Raw genomic sequence first — 22,025 nt, 5'->3', positions numbered from 1 at the left:
GGGCCAAAATATCATTATTATATTTTTTAAAAATTGTCTCAAACTTTTGTATTTTATAAAAGAACCCACCATTTATTATTTTGTAACGATGTTGTTTCGTCTTCTCGGTCATCTGATAGTGTATCATGTAGTTCATTATAAAAATGATAATTTTGTATCAAATTTATTTATGTTCAGGACTATGATTTGCGATAATATAATGAATGTTATTGATAATGATACTGTTGGGTATTTGTGATAGTTTTTAGAACTTGTGGGTATAAGTCATGTTTCATGTTTCTCCAAACCAAACTTCACCATAAACAGATGTTCAAACACATTTTCATCTTCAAACCGAACTTCACCAAAATTAGATTTTTCAGAATAAATTTGAGAATCTATGGCCAAACGCTAGCTAAAAGCAGTTTTTTAAAACTTTCATTTTAAATCACTCACAAAAATTCAAAAGCATTTACTAACACAACTTTAATTTTCAAATATTATTTTCACTTGAATTTTTTTTTAAATTTTTTCGGAATTTCACAATCTTTTGTCCATACTTCCACTAAGTCAAAATTACTTGACTTTTATTTAATTAATCATATATACTTAACAGCTGATGTTTTCTTGAATGTTACTTGGATTTACCTAATTTAGAAACATTGCCAATGAAAGGTAAAAGCAGTTCTTTTTACATTTTGTTAATAAAGGGAAAAAGAGACTTACTAGACAACAATTGTTAAGTATTAGCTAACCTTTGGCCATAGATTTCCAAATTTATTCTGAAAAAATTGATTTGGGTGAACTTTGGTTTGAATATAAAAATGTGTTTGGACATCTGTTTTGGATGAACTTTGGTTTAAATGGTGGGCTCTTTTATAAAATACAAAATTTTGGATCAATTTTTAAAAAATATAATATTGATATTTTAGCCCTGATTTTGGGATTTGGCCAAAATGTAAGCAAAATCTATGGCAAAACATGTGTTTGCCAAATAAAACCCAAGTTTATTTTGGCAAAATCTATGGTAAAAGAGGTCCTTGGGAGGTTATTGAAATTAGAACTTAGAACACGAAGGTTCGAACTGTAACGTCTTAATTTTTTTCTAACTACAATAGGCACACATTAAATAAACGAATTTTTTATGTTTATTTTCCTTGAAATATGTTTGTTGAAGAAAGTCAGATGATTTACCTGGGAATTATGATGTAGCCTTTTAGTATGATTTATATTATACAATAAATTGTTTTATTTTTTATTCGTAGTACTGTTTTTTTAATCTAAAAGTGTAAAATTATTAGAAATGAAGTGGATGAGTAGAATGGAAAATCCGTGAAGAATCTTGTCTAATTAATGATGATTTAGAACTTAAATGCTAATGATGTTTTTCCTTTTGTAGAAATGATTTACAAACATTCATTTCAGCTATTACTTTCTTTGATTGCGTGATTTAATGTTTTATTTTCAACTTTTAAATGAAAAGACTTCCCATTAATTAGTGTATGAAATGACTAATTAGCCCATTCATGAGGCATTTTTTAGTACGACACTGTATTTCGTTAGAAAATAGGGGTCTATAAATGAAAATAATTAATTTGTAGAAAAGAGGGTTTTTTTCGGGGGGGGGGGGGGGGAGGATATTCTTGCATCACTTCATAGTTGGCTGAAAAAGCCAAGAATTTCGATAGCCTAAATAAAATGATACTCACTAAATGTGTGTGTATATATATACATACATACATATATATATATATATACATACATACATATATATATATATATATATATATAGTTTCGGTTTGACTGAACTCATAACTTTAGACACATGGTATGAAAATATATATATATAAAAACTACTAAAATCTTAATAAATATTATGTTTGAACTCATAATTTTAATATTATAATTATTTTAATGCTAAAAATATTAATAGTTGACCAATTAAATTAGATATTTGATTAGTTGACCAATTAAATTAGATATTTGATCCGCCCGAGTTAATATGTATAGAGAGAGATACATGAGCAACACCACAAAGCTGTTAAAGATATTCAAATTTTAGTATATAAATATACAGAATACGTTATATTTAATCTAAATACATAATACTATAATTTTTTGGCAAATTATGTTAAACTGATCAAACTTCGGTGGAGTACGCCATTCTTCAAGATTTAGTATAATAAATTAGGATAGTATTATGGGGAAAAAATATTTCGAACGTTTATGACTTTAACACCTTTCCTAAATCGATGAAGTACTTCCATTTTCTTTATAGTTTTGAATTATCTAACCAAACCCTTTGATAGTTGACGAATGATATATATGATACAACTGGAATATGAAAAAGGATTTAAGCGGGGGAACTATTGTTGTATATATCATTTATTATTATTATTATTATTATTATTATTATTATTATTATTATTATTATTATTAATATGTTACTTTGCTGACTTACAAAGAATTTCCTCTAATGTACAAATAGGGGTCTATAAATGAAAATAATTAGTTTTGTAGAAAAGAGTTTTTTTTATTGGGGGTGGGGGTGGGGGGATGCTTGCATATATATATATATATTATAAAAATTTTAAAAATCATATAAATATTATATTAAAATATAAAATAAAATTTAAAGAAAAATAATAAATTCTTAAAAACAATGATCGTTGATCTTATTTAGCTAACTCAATAAAGGAAACTATTATGCCGCATAGAAGTACTCAATTACCTCAGTCAATATATTCAAATAAAAATTTGCTCCACTTATATAATTTTATTCGATTTCACAAGTTATCATGTTTTTATTATAATACTTCCTTCTTAGTTTTTAGGCATGTATTTTGTACATGTACCATATATCAATGAACATATAATTTTTAAAAATTATTAAATAATGCATTTGGATAACAAAATAAAATTAAAAAGTATAGGTTTCTGAAAATAATGAAAGTTGATTCCATTTAGCTAGCTTAATAAAGGAAGAAATATATTTCATTATGAATTTTGTCGTTCTCTCTAATTATCGCAGTTATCTTATTTTTCTTTTATACTCTTAATCATTTTTTGTTATTAATTGTTGAGTGTAGTTTTCAAATTTTATACATAAAAAAATCCGTTGAAGAGAAAACTATTTTTTGTGTATGATACAAAAATTGTACAAATATAATATCTACTGAATTATAGTCATGTTATATCATTCAAAATTCTTAGCTTTGTAAAATTTTAAATATCAAGATTTCTAGCATAGTTCGGATAAGATAGGATTTAATAAATAAGTTTTTAGTTTTTATTTTTACTTTTGGATATGAAATCAATTTTGTTTCAAAACCACGTACCTCACAACTTCTTGATATTGATGTCCAAAATATTAGGAGTTTCGAATAGTTCAATACAAAAGATTTAATAAGCAATAATTGTTATTGATAGCAAAGTATTAAATGTTATTTTAAAAAATTAAATAATATTTTATTCAAAGTGTAATATATATTTAAAGGGGAAAGACGATCAATATATAGATATAGATAAATCAATATTAATCAACATGGCTGCAACATAAATTGCATTACTACATATACATTTTGTGCCGTGAGAATTATCCTTCCCGAAACGTTTACAATTACAGAAAGGCATATAATGAAGTCATTGTGATTTTCGATATTGTTTGAGTTAAGTGTAAAATAAACGTGCAATAGGTTTTTAATTTTTTTTTATTTTGTTTATCTGATTAAAAATTTAAAAAATCCTATCTCTTCTTTCACTCTGTTATATCGCATGTTATTTCTGAATGATTGAGTTGATAGCATATTTGAATAAAATATTTAATAGTATATCCACGTATATTTGTTTAGCAAAGACGGTGAAGTTTGACTTCGAAACTAATACATATTGATTAGTTAGTTCCAATATTAAGTATACAATTATCTTTAAACTTTTAAAAAAAGAGTGAATATATATTTGTAAGTAACTTGTTTTGCAATGAATTAAAACTAATTTAAGCTAATTTCAATCTCCTAAAGAGTCATAAAATTAACGTGAAATATATTAATTATACTTATGTTAGTACTTCAAACAAGGAAATAATTTATACAATGTAAAACTTAATATATTATAAATTTCTAAATATTAGGAGTTTCTACCAAGTTCAAATAAGGAAGGATTTAAGGTCCAAAATTTTAGGTGATTTAAATTCCTAATTATGGAAAAATAATGAAATGACTATTTTATCTAGTGTGAAATTAATTTTTAAAGGATAAAAAAGGCGAATGACATTTTAGTAAGGGTCTTCGTGCTTTTAATATAGTATTAGTCTCTATGTCCGTGTGATACACAAAATATCTTGTGTTAAACATTAAAAAAATATGTATCAAAAGTAATAAACTTTCACTTGCATATATATTCTAAAACTACTTGTTACTAAATATGTGTGAATTTCGTAATTGATTAAAATAAAAAATAAAAAATATATAAAAGTTATTCAATATTTGAAAAGGATACATCTTTGTTGGGGGAAAAGGGAACTAATGGCCTAATCATAATAATTTACTCATATTTTTGTTTAATCCTACATAATTTTATAGACTATTTTGGTATAAACAATAGAAAATAAAATTATAATTTAAGACTACCTCTTGATTTTGAAGCCATATGTCTTTGGGGGGAAATGGCCTAATCATAATAATTTACTCATATTTATGTTTTATCCTACATAAATTTATAGATTATTTTTGTATAAACAAGAAAATAGAATTATAATTAAAGACTACCTCTTGATTTTGAAGCCGAAAAAATAGGCTGCTAATTATGTATTATCCACACTTACTCTAATTTTTATTTTTTATTTTTTAGATATTGTTAGGATGGCATTGGAATATTATGGCTTAAGAAATTCTTTTTTTTTTCAATGATATATAAGAAGTTCTATTATTAGTTGGTAACAAATTCCTAAATTTTAGGCACTATAACTTAATTCACTTTATTTTATATTTTTTAACTTTTTTAGTATTAGTTGGTTTCAAACTCCTATATTTTAGGCACTAGATGTTACTGTTTTATCCCATATTCTTTTTTTAAGAAGAAGAAATAATTCAATTGTGAAGGGTATAAAAGTCAGTCAATATTTTGAGGATATTTTTGTCGTTCAACATTTAGCGTTCCAACATTCGTGTTTTTATAATAATAATATAGATAGATAGATATAATAAAGCCGGATCTAGTCTTTTGGTTTCGGTTTGACTATTTTTTGACATATAATATGAATTTATATGTAAAAACTTACTAAACTCTTAACAAATATTATGTTTGAACTCATAATTTTAACAACACAATTATTTCAATGCTAAAATTTTTAATAGTTGACTCATTATATTAGATCTTGGATCCGCCCCATTTAATATATAGAGAGAGATACATGAGCAACACCAAAAAGCTGTTAAAGATGTTCAAATTTTAGTATATAAATATATACAAAATACGTAATATTTAATCTAAATACATAATACTATAATTTTTTGGCAAATTATGTTCAACTGATCGGTCTTCGGTGGAGTACGTCATTTCGCCAATGTGATTGTGTTTTTATTCTTCAAGATTTAGAATAATAAATTAGGATAGTATTATGGGGAAAAAATATTTCGAACGTTTATGACTTTAACACCTTTCATAAAGAAAATGAAGTACTTCCATTTTCTTTATAGTTTTGAATTATCTAACCAAACCCTTTGATAGTTGACTAACGATATATATATATATATGATACAACTCGAATATGAAAAAGGATTTAAGCAGGGGAACTATTGTTGTATATATCATTTATTATTATTATTATTATTAATATGTTACTTTGCTGCTTACAAAGAATTTCCTCTAATGTACAAATTATGGGGCCCATGCAGATAATATTTGGGAGCTCATGAAAAATGATAATAATGGACGAAACAATGATTATGTTTTATAAAAGTGACATTATTATGTCAATTTTTTTTTTCCCATTCTAGACTCCACTGATTAAAGTCAGGTTAACACACATATAAACCAAGTACTCTTACCTTTTTCAATACATTATTGGCACAATGATCATATCCCCCGTCTAGAATGGATAATTGGAGAATACAACAGTAACGAGGGTAATACAAAATTGTGTAAACTTTAAACTATAAAAACGAGTTAAAATATATTGTCCCACGATAACTCTGTCCTGCAATAAATTTGTTTACTCGAAAAACGGATAAAATTAAATTTATACGTAGTTCTAAAGATACGTGGTACAACTTGGTACAAATCGAAAAGTAAGTAGAAATATACTGGGTATTGACTATACGAAGAATGAAAGACCAACCAAATTGAAATAGAAAGTTATTTTATGAACAAGCAAGATGAATCAATGTATATAGCTCACAAGAGGATAATCTCAATATAAATATCAGTATGGTTTTCTCTGTGAATATCAATAATATGAAAGTGTATCAATGCCTTAATGTTTGATCCTCTAAAGAAATAATAATTATCTCTCTTATAGTAGAGGGATCTTACTTTAGATATAATTAAAAATACATAGTGGGGATCTCATGATAGATTAACTTTTCCCTAATTCCCTCTAAGATTCTCTCCCTTAGTGCGGTTGTAACGGCTATTGTCTCTTGGCTCGATCTTGATCGGACTTGGTGTTGGTCAATTTTTAGGTTTATAGCTCGATATTGGCTCGGGGCTCGGTATTGGTCGGTCTCTGGCTCTTAAGCTCGATAACACCAACTCACATCATAGTTCGATTTGGAATCGAGCTCGGTATTGACTTCGAGCTCGGTACTTAATTGGTCCCCGAAACTTGAGCTTGGTAACCCGGATTCACATCTTATTTCGATATTATGAAGACGACATTCGGTCCATTACGTTCCAATCTTGACTAATCATTCGAAGGTTGAAAATCAATTTTGACCGTATACAGATAGTCCCCTCGTTTCTCGGGAAGAATGTGGCGAGAAACGACATAATTTTCCAACGACATGATTAGATATATACTGACGTTTGCATCGATCTCGACCATGACGTACGTGATAGCTGTCCCATCGGTCCAGTTACCAAAGCATTAAATGTGTATCAGAAGATGGTCGGCCGCTTCTAATATTGAACCGTCATTACAAATTGTATAAATAGCTCCTCTATTCACCATTTTTTACTTTCAGATCCCCAATCACCAAATCTACTAAGTTCTTATTGTATCTTTTGAGTTCTTCATCTGTACAATTTGTGATTTTCACTGCAAAATCCCTCTTTAGAACAACAAATCTTGTCATTTTCCTCTATCTTCAATCTTCAAATTGCAATGGCAAAAATATCAAAAAACGTTCCTAAAAAAGAAAAAGCTTATTCTTCGCGGCCCGCCGGCGAGAAAACACCACGACCTAAAAAGTGTGTTCCCGGGGGGGAGGGGGTGTCCTTACCTCCGATTTTAAGATCGACAAAGCTTCGCCGGTTCCCAGTCGATGCGATCCAGTATCGAGGTATATGTGCTCGATAACCGAGGGACATCTTAAACACTTAGGGAAAGATTGCAATGGGAGGACAAAGAAGTGATAATCTCGGCTCCCAAAGAAGATATTACTACCCATGTGAAAGGATTTTTAAGTGTGTATACTTACCCTTTCACATTGGGCCCCCTCGACCCTATTGTCATCAATTTTTGCTGCCAATACCGAGTAACCATGTGCCAAATCCATCCTTCTTCTTTTTGGTTGATCGTTATTTTGATCCGCTTCCTCGTGAACAAAGTCAAGGGGATGCCTTTCACCCTCGACCACATCATTAGGTTGTACGGCCCCCGCCTCTATCGAGGTGGGTTAATAAAACTCCAGCGCCGGGCTACCAAAGTGATGTTCTCGAGCATAGACGAAGACAAGGACCGGGGATGGATGGGCAGGTTCGTTAAAGTGAAGACTTCGGACCTAATCCCGGCCGAGAAGATGCCATTTCCAGAGGAATGAAACATGAAGCGTAAGTATAATTCTACTGTTAGCTCCTATTGTTATGCTCCTTTGTTTCTTACCGATATCCTTTTCTGTGATATAGCGGTTACTTTGATGCCCGGTGTTATTCCTAACCTTAAGAGCTGGGTACGGGACCTGGCTTCGACCTCCACATATGTGCGCTCGTGGTGCGACATGTCAAAGGGCCGATGGGAGGCTAAAAATTATGGTAAGCCTCTTTCCCATGCCTTCGATGATTTGAACAAAATGACTTTCTTATACTTAATTAACTCTCTTGTGTGTAGGCATGGGCAAAGATGCGGCCATGAGGACCTCGTCTGATGAGGAAGAGACTTCGGCCCCAGTTCCATAACCGGCGAAGGATAACAAAAGAAAAAGGGCATCTACCTCCGAGGATCCAACACTTAAGACAAAGACGCCTCGTAAGCCGAGGAAGAACACCATCCCTTTGACCGAAGAGTCAGTTCGGCGTCTGAGGGATGAAGACGAAGAGGAAGAAGAAAACGACGGGTCCATACTGGTGGCCCGAGTGAAGAAAAGCACAGAGGCTCCAAAGGCTACTGAATCGATGAAGGCCGCAAAGATTCTATTTTGTGATGAGGGAGTCTCGGGAAGAGAATTGGTCGAAGTCCACGAGTCATCGAGGATCGAGGTTACCTCCCACCATAATGAGCCAATGGTGGGTACGGCTGTAGGGGCTGGTCTCGAGGCCCCTCGAGATGGAAAGAACGGCCCAAGTGATTCACTTGGGGCAATAGAAATTGGAAGCTCCCCGTTGCTCCCCTTGTTTTCCGATGAAATGATTCGAGAGGCTCGGGCCTTGAAGACCCTTTCTGTCGAAGAAGGCCACGGAAGGGAAGATCCCTTTTATGATTATTTTACTGGAGTCGAAGATGCTACCGGCCTGAGCGATTTGGAAGTTTCCAGGAAGGACTTGGGTGAGACATCAAGCCTTTTTTAACGAAGTGCAGCGAGCTCTGAATCAGGAAAGCCTTAACTCTCTTGGTTGGATTTATATGTGTTTGTTTTCCTCTTCTAACTTCTTTTCTATCTGCGTAGGCCTCAGTGCTTCATCGGGAAGCATGTTCTCGGTTCCGAGCTGAGCTGAGTCGGTATGAGAACGACCTCCGAACACTCACGAGGGAGAGAAATGCCCTCAAGTCTTCTTTGTGAGCAAAGAGAAGAGGAGACCAAGGACCTCCGAGCCGAGTTTACCAAGGCTCACCAAGATCAGACCAATCTGACCGAGCAGGTAATGAAAATTTTAAAAACTCATGGGTTCGATTCGGGATCGGAGGCTAATATTTTGATCTCATAGCTGCAGCAGAAGCTAGAGATGATCGGACATCTCCGTAAGGAGGTCAATATAATAAAGGAGGAGACCATGGGGTGGAAAGAAGGTATGAACCGCCTTACTGCAGATAAAGAGGCTGCTCGAGCCCAATTATCATCGGCCGAAAGTCAACTTCAAGGCATGAAGTAGAGGAGCTCGATTCAAGCAAGAAAAATAGAGGAGCTCAAGGCTCGGTTGGCTTCCAAACTTGCCAAGGCCAAATCTGAAGTTGAAAAATCAAAGGTCGAAGCGGATGCATTCGTTGTCGTCTATCGGCCGATGCTGAAGCCGCTCAAGTACAAGCGAGATGGGCAGCCGAGACCGCTCAAACTCGAGCATATTGGGTTGTTGAACTCACCAAATGCCAATCTCATAGGGAAACCCTCGAGGAAATCCATGCTCTAGGTTTCGATCTTACTGAAGAGATAAAAAAGGCTAAAAAGCTTTTGAAGTTGATGTTAGAGCCATGGCTTCCGATGATGATGATAATGACGAGAGCAAGAGCGGGTCTGAGAGCGGGGAGGAGCTCGATGGAGAAGATACTACTCCCGGAGATAATCATGAACCTTAGGTTTTTTTATTTTTGATCTTTTTGTGTAGGTTCTCGATCGAACCTTGTAAATACTCATATATATGGAGATTTTTTCCTTTCCTGACTTGTCTTTGTTTCATTTTCTGCCTTGTGAAAATTTTGTTTCATTCATGCCTTATGAAAGTTTTCATAAGTTCGAGGCCTTAGGCAATTTGATCGAAGTCAGACTTTGTAGTCTTTTTAATCGAGTGAGTGTTTGCTCGAACTTGAAGCAAGAGTAGCCCTTAGGCTTAGTAGTCGAGTAAGTGAAATTGAAGTGATGTAGCCTTTAGGTTTAATAGTCGAGCGAGTGTTTGCTCGAACTCGAAGTAATGCAGTCCGTAGGCTTTATGGTCGAGTGAGAGCTTGCTCGAAATCGAAGTAATAGTAGCCCTTAGGCTTAATAGTCGAGTGAGTGTTTGCTCGAACTAGAAGTAATGTAGCCTGTAGGCTTAGTAGTCGAGTGAGTTCTTGCTCAAACTCGAAGTAAGAGTAGCCCTTAGGCTTAATAGTCGAGTGAGTGTTTGCTCGAACTCGAAGTAATGTAGCCCATAGTCTTAGTAGTTGAGTGAGTGCTTGCTCGAACTCGAAGTAAGAGTATCCCTTAGGCTTAATAGTCGAGTGAGAGTTTGCTCGAACTCGAAGTAATGTAGCCCGTAGGCTTTTATGGTCGAGTGAGTGATTGCTAGAACTCGAAGTAATGTAGCCCGTAGGCTTTATGGTCGAGTGAGAGCTTTCTCGAACTCGAAGTAAGAGTAGCACTTAGGTTTAATAGTCGAGTGAGTGATTGCTCGAACTCGAAGTGATGTAACCCATGGGCTTTATGGTCGAGTGAGAGCTTGCTTGAAATCGAAGTAAGAGTAGCCCTTACACTTTAATAGTCGAGTGAGTGTTTGCTCAAACTCGAAGTAAGATTAGCCTGTAGGCTTAATAGTCGAGTGAGTGATTGCTCAAACTCGAAGTAATGTATCCCGTAGGCTTTGTAGTCGAGTGAGTGCTTGCTCGAACTCGAAGTAAGAGTAGCCCTTAGGCTTAATAGTCGTGTGAGTGTTTGCTCGAACTCGAAGTTATGTAGCCCGTATGCTTAGTAGTCGAGTGAGTGCTTGCTCGAACTATAAGTAAGAGTAGCCCTTAGGCTTAATAGTCGAGTGAGTGTTTGCTCAAACTCGAAGTAATGTAGCCCGTAGGCTTTTATGGTCGAGTGAGTGATTGCTCGAACTCGAAGTAATGTATCTCGTAGGCTTTATAGTCGAGTGAGTGATTGTTCGAACTCGAAGTAAGGTAGCCCGTAGGCTTTATAGTCGAGCGAGTGCTTTGCTCGAATTCGAAGTAAGGTAGCCCGTAGGCTTTATAGTCGAGCGAGTGCTTTGCTCGAACTCGAATTAAGGTAGCATGTAGGCTTTATAGTTGAGTGAGTACTTTTCTCGAACTCGAAGAAAGGTATCCCTTAGGCTTAATAGTCGAGTGAGTGATTGCTCAAACTTGAAGTAATGTAGCCCGTAGGCTTATGTAGGGCTTGATCTCGTTGATTTTTCGGTTGGCAGTCCCCGATTTATGGGGTAATGATCGGCCCTTAAGTCTGTTTGCATAATAGATCACGAAGTAGAGGATGGATTCTGAGATATGAGATATCGGTAAAGAAGAAATTTCTCGTCATTATATATGTATTCATTTTTTGTACCAGGGATAGAGAAAACTACACGGGCATGGTTCATTTTGACCATTTGACTCTTATAATTTTTCCTATCTAAATCTTGTTGTCGTGTAGTAACTTCCTTGCTTCGAACTTGATGATCGAACTTGGTATATTCGAGGGTAATACCCCCCATTATCCGAGGTTGATTGTAAAGAGGCCTCGGATGCTGTTGAATTGTTCTAAGTTAGCACGATCAATGGTTTCCTCATTAAAAACCTTACCAAAAAATTCATTTGGGACAAAACTGGTCTAAGGGAAAAAAAAGTGCAACGCGTGCTTTCAGGCCTAAAGGTTTCAAGTTGGATAATCCATCCTTGTTTCTGATCGAACACCTGCAAGGGTTAATTTTGAAATATAAATGAACATAGAAGGGTCGTACCTTAATAGTAGTATCGTTTTAGGTGCGACACGTTCTAATTGCTTGGTACTTGTTTGCTGTTTATTACACCGAGCTTGTAGGATCCTTTTCCGACGATTTCGAGAACCTGATACGGTCCTTCCCAGTTCGGACTTAGTTTTCCCTCTTTTGGATTTCGGGTGTTGAGGGTGACTTCCTTAGCACTAAGTCCCCGATTTTAAAATATCGAAGATTGGTTCTTCGATTATAATACCTTTCGATCCATTATTTTTGGGCGGCTAATCGGACAAGAGCTGCTTCTCATTTTTCGTCCAATAATTCTAGGCTCATGCTCATTGTCTCGTTATTCGACTCATTAGTTGCATATCGAAACCTGATGCTAGGTTCTCCGACCTCTACCGGGATAAGAGCCTCTGTGTCGTAAACCAACAAGAACGGTGTTGCTCCGGTACTAGATTTCGATGTTGTGATGTATGCCCATAGGACTTCGGGTAATATTTCTCTCTATTTTCCTTTAGCGTTGGTTAATCTTTTCTTAAGATTTTGGATGATGGTTTTGTTGGTCGATTCGGCTCGTCCGTTCCTGCTGGGAATTGGGATGATAAGGTATTGATAGAATCCTTTTGATTTTATGGTCTTCGAGAAATTTAGTTACTTTGATGCCGATGAATTGCTTTTAATTGTCACATACAATCTCTGATGGCATCCCGAACCGACATATGATGTGGTCCCAAATGAAGTTTATTACTTCATTTCCTCTCACTTTCTCGAAAGCCTGTGCTTCAACCCATTTACAGAAATAATCAGTCATAAACAAAATAAACTAAGCCTTACCTGGGGCCGGTGGGAGGGGGCCGACGATGTCCATTCCCATTTCATGAAAGGCCATGGAGACAGTACCGAGTGGAGGAGTTCCCCGGGTTGATGAATCATGGGCACATGTCTTTGACATTTGTCGCATTTTCGAATGAACTCCCTTGCATCTTTGTTCATATCGTTCCAATAATATCCTGTTCTGATTATTTTGTGGACTAATGAATCGGCACCGGAATGATTCCCACAAGTGCCCTCGTGAATCTCATGTAGGATGTAGTCGGTATCTCCCGGTCCCAAACATATTGCCAGTGGACCATCGAAGGTCCTTCTAAACAGTATTCCATCATTGAATAAGGTGAACCATTCAGCTTTTGTGCGTAGAGATCTCGATTCATTTGGATCCGATGGAAGTTTCCCGTTCTTGAAGTACTCTATATATTTGTTTCTCCAATCCCAGGTTAGATTTGTGGAGTTTATCTCGACATGACCTTCTTCGATTACATTTCATAAGTTGCACGACAGTCCCCGATTTGAGTTCGTCATCCTAGACCGATGAACCTAAGTTCACAAGAGCGTCGGCCTCGCTGTTCTGCTCTCGAAGTATATGTTGCAAAGTCCATTCTTTGAATCGATGTAGAGTCACTTGTAATTTATCCATGTACCTCTGCACTCGATCTTCTTGAAATTCAAAAGTCCCATTGACTTGATTTACCACGAGGAGGGAATCACATTTAGCCTCCACGACCTCGGCTCCCAAACTTCTAGCTAGTTCGAGACCTGCAATCACGGCCTCATATTCGGCCTCATTGTTAGTCAATTTTGTAATTTTGATACACTGTCCAACTACATTACCTGTGGGTGATTTTAGTACGATGCCCAGTCCGGACCCCTTTGCGTTCGAGGTACCATCCGTAATGAGGGTCCAGACTCCCGAAGAGGTACCCGATTTTATTATTAATTCTTTTTCAATCTCGGGTATAAAGGCCGGCTTAAAGTCAGCCACGAAGTCCGCTAAGATTTGATATTTGATAGTAGTTCGAGGTCGATACTCGATGTTGTACCCGCCGATCTCTATGGCCCATTTGGCCAACCGACCTGAAAGCTCAGGTTTGTGTAAAATATTTCGTAGAGGATAAGTTGTTATAACATGTATGAGATGACACTGGAAATATGGTTTTAGTTTCCTAGAGGCACTTATTAAAGCAAGCGTTAATTTTTCTAAGTGTGGAGATCTAGTTTCGGCCTCACCTAAAGTTCGACTTACATAATAAATAGGGAATTGCGTACCTCGTTCTTCTCGAATTAGGACTCCACTTACTGTTATCTCCGAGACAACTAGATACAGATAAAGTTGTTCGTCTGCCTTTGGGGTATGAAGCAACGGAGGGCTCGATAAATACCGTTTTAGCTCTTCTAAAGCTTGCTGACATTCCGGAGTCCATGCAAAATTGCTTTTCTTTTTAAGCATAGAGAAAAATCGGCGGCTCCTATCCGAGGATCTCGAAATGAATCGTTCCAAGGTGGATATCCGTCATGTTAGCCTTTGCACGACCTTTACATTATCTACTATTGTGATGTCATTACTTTGATTTTATCGGGGTTAATCTCGATTCCTCAATTGGACACCATGAATCCGAGAAACTTGCCTGAGCTAACCCCGAAAGCATTTTTTTGGGATTGAGTTTCATGGTGTACTCCCTTAGTATGTCGAAAGTTTCCTGCAAATACTTTAAATGGTCCTCTGCTCGTAGGGATTTAACTAATATGTCATCAATATAAACCTCAATTGATTTTCCTATTTGCTTTTCGAACATTCTGTTTATTAGGCGTTGGTAAGTTGCACCAGCATTTTTTAGGCCGAATGGCAGGTCCCGTACTTAGTGATAAATGAGGTCTTTTCCTGATCCTCCAGGTTTATCTGTATTTGGTTGTACCCGGAATAGGCATCGAGAAAACTGAGAGTCTCGTGGCCGGCCGTGGCATCGATTATACGATCAATATTAGGCAAAGGCAAAGAGTCCTTAGGGCATGCTTTATTTAGGTCTTTATAATCTATACACATTCTAAGTTTGTTCCCTTTTTATGGACTACCACCACATTTTCTAGCCACTTAGGGTGTTTTACTTCCAGAATGGACCCTATTTTAAGAAGTTTGATTACCTCGTCTTTGATGAAGGCGTGTTTGACCTCAGACTGGGCCTTCTTTTTGTTTTACTGGGTGGAATTTTGGGTCCAAGCTTAGCTTATGAGTGGTGATTCCCTGTCATGTCTAGATGGGACTAAGCGAAACAGTCTATGTTAGCTATAAGAAATTGAATAAGCTTTCTCCTGAGCTCGAGATCTAACTCTGTGCCTAGGTATACCTTTCGTTCGGGCAGATATTTGATTAGTATGGCTTGCTCCAGTTCTTTGATTGTTGATTGGGTGGCGTCAGAATCATCGGGAATCACGAAAGATCGAGGGATCCTATGTTCATCATCTTCGACAGTCTTCTGATTCTCTAATTGGGTCGAAGCTGGCGTTTGTAATTTCTATTTGGTATTCCGTTCCTCCTTCAAATTTGGTACTTTTGCTGATGATAATGATGACATCGGAATCACTTCATCGACGACAAGCATTTCTTTTGCAGCCGGTTTCTCCCCATAGACCATTTTGATTCCCTCTGATGTTGGGAACTTCAAAACATGGTGGAAGGTCGAGGGTACAACCCTCATATTGTGGATCCACGACCTTTCGAACATGGCGTTGTATCTCATATCACCTTCAATCACGTGGAACTTCATTTCTTGGATGGTTCCGGCCATGTTAACTAGCAAGATTATTTCGTCCTTAGTAGTTTCACATGCCATATTGAATCCGTTTAGTACTAAGGTTGTGGGTACGACCTGGTCCTGTAGACCGAGTTGCTCTACGACCCTCGATCGAATGATGTTGGCCAAACTACCTGGATCAATTAACACACGTTTAACTTGAGTTTTATTCATAAGTACAGATATTACCAGTGCATCTTTATGTGGTTGCATGATTCCTTCCACGTCTTCATTATTAAAGGACAAGGTTCCTTCAGGGGTGTAATCCTGAGTTTGGGATCAATTTTCTCTTACAACCGACATCTTAGTACGTTTAAGCACCGACCCCTAAGGGGTATCGATCCCACAAATGATCATGTGGATGGTGTGTTGTGTCTCTTCTTGTTTGTTTTGTCTATTGAAATTCCTATTTTTGAAATGGTTTTTGGCCATGTCACTTAAAAATTCTCAAAGGTGTCCTTTGTTGAATAACCGAGTTACCTCATCTCTTAGTTGTCTACAATCTTCCATTCTGTGGCCATGAGTACCATGATATACGCACATTTGATTGTGATTCCTATGGGCAGGATCGGTCTGCATAGGTCGAGGCCATTTAGTATCTTTGATGCATCCGATACGATAGCGGATGCATCGATGCTGAAGTTATACTTTGATAACCGAGGTGCTTCCTTAGGTCCGGGGTTTCGCCTCATACGGGGTTGCATGAAGGTTCGCTACCCCTACAATCTTCGTTATATGGTCGGTATCGATCCTTGTTTGACCTTGGTTCTCGGTCGATATCCCTTTTAATATCGGACCCAGAACCCAACTGGTCGTCTTCGACTCTTACTTTGGATTGATACTGATTGTGCACATCGGCCCAAGTAATAGCTGGGTACTCGATCAGGTTATGCTTCAGCCGCCGTGAAGCCATCGAGCTTCGTTCGTTTAGACCTTGAGTGAAAGCTTGAACAGCCCAATCGTCTGTGACTGGTGGTAGATCCATTCGCTCCATTTGGAAACGAGATACGAATTCTCTTAGCATCTCGTTATCCTTTTGTCTTACCTTGAATAGGCCCGACTTCCTAGTATCGACCTTTATGGCTCCAATATGTGCTTTTTATGAAAGAATCTGCAAGCATAGCAAAAAAATCAATAGAGTTAGACGGTAAATTATGATACCATATCATTGCTTCCTTTGACACGGTTTCACCAAAAGTTTTCCATAATATAGACTCGATCTCATCGTCCTCTAGATCGTTCCCTTTGATGGCACATGTGTAAGTGACATGTTCATTGGGGTCGGTCGTTCCATTATATTTAGAAATCTCGGTCATGCGAAACTTCTTTGGGATCGGTTTAGGAACCACGTTTGGGGGAAAAGGCTTTTGTATGAATTTTTTGAAATCTAAGCCCTTCAATACCGGTGGCACCCCCAGGATCTGATCAACCCTGGAGTTATATGTTTCTACTTTTTTTTGTCGTTTGCCTCGATCCTCCTTTCTTGTGACTCTATTCGTTTTGTCAGTTCTTCGAGTATCTTAACAATTTCGGGATTAGTCCTCGATTCTTGCACATTTGACCTTACTATAGCTTACCGTGTTTTGTGGGTGACTTCTTGGGGTGGACTGGGCTCGATTCTGGTCGGTGCTTGGGTTTGGCTCTGCAACTGGGCTATTGCTGCTTGTTGAGCTTGTAGCATCTCGAAGATCATACACAAACTAATTTCGTTTTTCTCAGCGTTTTGGGTATTTCGAGCTGCAGACCGAGTTCCACCATGAATGTTATTTTCAGGGTTGGAATGTTAGTTCGCCTTCATGGCCGCATGTGAATTGACGTCTATTGGATCTTCGAACAGAGATCCAATGGGATCGACGAATGGCCTTCCACCCCCCGGGGGTTAAGTTGTTGTTCTTATCTTGAAGGCCAGTTTTGTTATCGATATGTAGGTCCATTAATTGATAATTCGTCGTTTTCAACCTGAAATTAAAGATACTTCCAAGAGCAAGTGTAAAATGGTGTGTTTCATAGAGATTCGTACCAAACAACCATTGTTATCCTTAGCCCCACGGTAGGCACCAAACTGTTTACCCGAAAAACGAATTTAGTTAAATTTATACGTAGTTCTAAGGATACGTGGTACAACTTGGCACAAATCGGAAAGTAAGTAGAAATATATTGGGTATTGACTTTATGAAGAATGAAATACCAACCAAATTGAAATAGAAAACTATTTTATGAACAAGCAAGATGAATCAATGCATATAGCTCACAAGAGGATAATCTCAATATAAATATCAGTATGTTTTTCTCTATGAATATAAATAATATGAGAGTGTATTAATGCCTTAATGTTCGATCCTCTACAGAAATAATAACTATTCCTCTTATAGTGGAGGGATCCTACTTTAGATATAATTAAAAATATATAGTGAGGATCCCATGATAGATTAGCTTTTCCCTAATTCCCGCTGAGATTCTCTCCCTTAGTGCAGATGTAACGACTCTTGTCTCTTGGCTCGATCTTGATCGGACTTGGTATTGGTCAATTTCCAGGTTTAGAGCTCGATATTGGCTCGGGGCCCGGTATTGATTTTGGCTCGATATTGGTCGGTTTCCGGCTCTTAAGCTCGATAACACCGCCTCACATCATAGTTCGATTTGGAATTGAGCTCGGTATTAACTTCAAGCTCGGTACTTAATTGGTCCCCGAAACTTGAGCTTGGTAACCTGGTTTCAGATCTCATTTCGATATTATGAAGACGACCTTCGGTCCATTACGTTCCAATCTTGACTAATCATTCGAAGGTCGAAAACCGGTTTTGACCGTATACAAAATTAATCAAAGGCGATCCTATTACAGAATTACTTTTAAGAATACTTGTTACTATTTTTGTTTAGGGATTTTTTCACTTTTAGTTCGCGTCAGAAACTATTTATATTCGGTAGCAAAAAAGTGTATAAAATTTGTATGTAACATATATATGTATATATCATTGGAGCCCGACAATATTCGGATTCATACTGCGTAGAGCCCGATTCAGAAAAAAGCGCTCCATACCAAGGATTTTTCCACACCCTGAATTTGAACCCGAGACCTATAATTATGGGAAGAGCAGCCTCATCCGTTGCATGTACATGTGACTATTTTTACTACTCAATAACTAATTTCGTCCCGAGGACGATAAGAATTAACCTAGATATTGTATAAGTGATTGTTTGACACAATTAACGTACTTACCAAACTCCTTTCTATAATCAATTTTATACAAGGTGACATCTAATATCTAGATAATTATGTATCCATTAATTTGTGTTACTGCTTTCAACCAACCATATAATTGAAAAGATAATTAAGGTAAGCATGCATTTTCTTCTTAGTAGCAGGGGCGGATGTACGTAAAAGTTTTAGGTGCTCAAGCACCCATTGACCTTGACGTAAACAGCTATAATAAAAATACAAGAAAGTGGATATAATGTTGCAGCGAGCACTCAACATACTAAATGACTAACGGTTGTTGTGGCTCTGATGTTGAAGTTAATGCTAAACTAAAGGCGAAGACCAAGGTTCGATTCCCCGATTTAACACTGAAAAACAACCTCTGTATTTTTAGTGGTGAGCTTTTGTTTTTTGTGGAAAAGTTTTACTTTTCTATTCCCTTTAGGTTTTAGTGTCAGCCGACTTTTTAACCTTTCTCCGTTTTTCAACTAAATTTTCCTTTTCTGATTTTTGTTTTCTCCTTTTCCTACTTCCTTTCACCTTTAGGTATATTAATTAGATTTAGGAATAAAAAATGACATCTTCCAGAAAATTTTAAAAACTAAACCCTTCTTGTAATGATAATACTATTAGTAGTTCATTATGACTTGTGACGGTATTTTTTGGTAATGATAATACTATTAGTAATTATCACATTAATTCTTTTTGCTCTTATATTCGAATAGTTATGCACTTATACTATGCGATTAATAACAACTTTATATTAAAGGAAGTGAGCACCTACGACCTTAAAATTCTGGATCCGTCACTGCTTAGTAGATATATATTCTTGTGGGTTCATAGGCCATGATTTGCCCTAAGAATAATAATAGGCCACCAAACCCTAGTTTTTTAAACGGCAAGGGCCAAATATCTCTACTTTCGAAAATGGTCTAAGAATATTTCTCGTTATACTATTGGGTTATCTATACCCATGCAATCATACTTTGGGTTCAAATATATCCCTCATTTAAACGGAGGGACATGTGTCATCGTCGTGTTGGTCAATTTTAAATATCTCCTAATTAATTAAAAAGACTCATTACACATACCCGAAATATATATTATTTTTTTTGTAAAAACTGGAAAAAACTAAAAAACAAAATTTACTAAAAATTGGAGAAAAAAATTGAAAATTATTTTCTAAAACAATATTTTTGTAAAAACTGAAAAATAATTTTCTAAAGCAATTAAAAACTGGAAAAAACTGAAATCTTTTTAACTAAAAACTGAAAAAAAAGAAAATATTTGTTTTTTCAATTTTTACAAAAAACATTGCTTTAGAAAATTACTTTTTAGTTTTTTTTTTTCAGTTTTTACAAAAATATTATTTTAGAAAATATTTTTCAGATTTTTTTAAAGCAAAAAAAATTGCTTTAAAAATTAATTTTCAGTTTTTTTCCAGTTTTTAGTAAAAATAATTTTAGTTTTTTCCAGTTTTTACAAAAAAAATTATTATTTTTCGGGTATGTGTAATGTGTCTTTTTAATTAATTAGGAGATATTTAGAATTAACTAACATGACGATGACACGCGTCCCTCCATTTAAATGAGGGGTATATTTGAACCCAAAGTATGATTGTAGGGGTATAAATAATTCAATAGTATAACGAGGGGTATTTTTAGACCATTTTCGAAAGTAGATGATATATTTGGCCTTTGCCGTTTTTTAAATGTTTTCTCAATTGGAAGCTAGCACCACTTCGCATTAAAAAGAATACGAATAAAGAAATCTACTTTTGAGATTTTAAAATAAAGGATAGTGGGTTTTCCTTCAGTCAAATCAATGAAAAATGTATAACTCCCTGTTTGGCAGATGTGAAAATAATGGGAAGGAAAGTATCCCACAACTTCATTTACTGCCAAACAGTTCTAAAATACCATATCCTTAAAAGCAATTAACGGAGTGTTGCCTGTTGTAATTGGAATTATCCCTTGAGATCACGATTTGAGGAATTAAACATGATTACATTACTGACCTAACTAATTATCTCATAATTTGAATTAAACATGATAAGCATATATTGATCTAATAAACCATGACGCGAGCGATCAATTATTTTGTAGAAATGACACCAGGTAGACACTCTAAAGGGGTGCTATTTAAAAATTAATCATGAATTTCAGTTTTTCAATTCAATTTTTCAGGACAAAAATATCATAAATTGTCCTGAAGTTATAATTTTTAATTTAAAATTTCAAGACAAAAATAAATATTAGTTAATCTCTAAATAACATCTTTGAGAATGACTATCTATGCACTTGCCCCAATTATTTTGGTTCATCTTTCGTAAATTCGTTTTTGGCTGACAGATAGGAAAATACTTATTCAATGAATATGGTTCTTCACTCTTCACATATACCGTTATCATAAATCATAGTTAATGAATGTATATATATGCTAATCTTAATTTAATATATTTCATATAAATAATTACTATACTATGACCCTTGATAGAAGGGTGTGAAAGGTCGAAAATTAGGAAGATTAGAAAGTAGCCGAGCGTACTTCATTTCCATACCTGCAATATTATTATTACTCGCATATTTTCTTATTCTTAGACTTCTATTATTAGTGGCATATTTCCTATACAATGTCTTTCTTTTGTTTTGATTTTTCTACTATCTTACTGTTGCTATTGTTTTTTCTACTTTGCTTTTCCACTATCATATTTCTTTTAACACTATTGTGACTATTTTATCCTTGAGTCGAGAATCTATCGGAAACAACTTCTCTACCTTCACAAGGTAGGGGTAAAGTTTGCGTATACATTACTCTTCTCAGACTTTACATGAGAGATTTTACTGAATTTATTTTTGTTATAGTTGTTGTACCCTGTAGGCATGGTCATCATTAAATATTACGAATCCGGAACCAAAGTGTGGTTCTTTTGGACTCAAACGACCGAAATGTGTGGAAAAAAAATATAGTGACCAAAATATGTATAACGCCCTTTTAAAGGGCGTTATACCTTAACGGTCGTTTGCCGTTAAGGTATAGCGCCCTTTAAAAGGATGTTATACTTGAATTTGAAAAGACGGGCAAGTATAGCGCCGTTTATTAAGGCGCTATACATATTTTGTGGGACCACAAATAATTTTTCTGGGCTTAACCGACATAATAATAATAATTCAACTGGGTATAACGCCCTTATTTAAGTCGCTATACCTAAAAAAATTGTACCCCAGACTGGTGTTTTGCCCTATATAAGGAGGTTAAGAATTTTTTAAAAATCCATTCAT

The sequence above is a fragment of the Nicotiana tomentosiformis genome, chromosome 6, assembly GCF_000390325.3.
Source record: "Nicotiana tomentosiformis chromosome 6, ASM39032v3, whole genome shotgun sequence".
In the NCBI taxonomy this organism is placed as follows: Eukaryota; Viridiplantae; Streptophyta; class Magnoliopsida; order Solanales; family Solanaceae; genus Nicotiana; species Nicotiana tomentosiformis.
Note: the sequence above shows the minus strand (reverse complement) of the source record.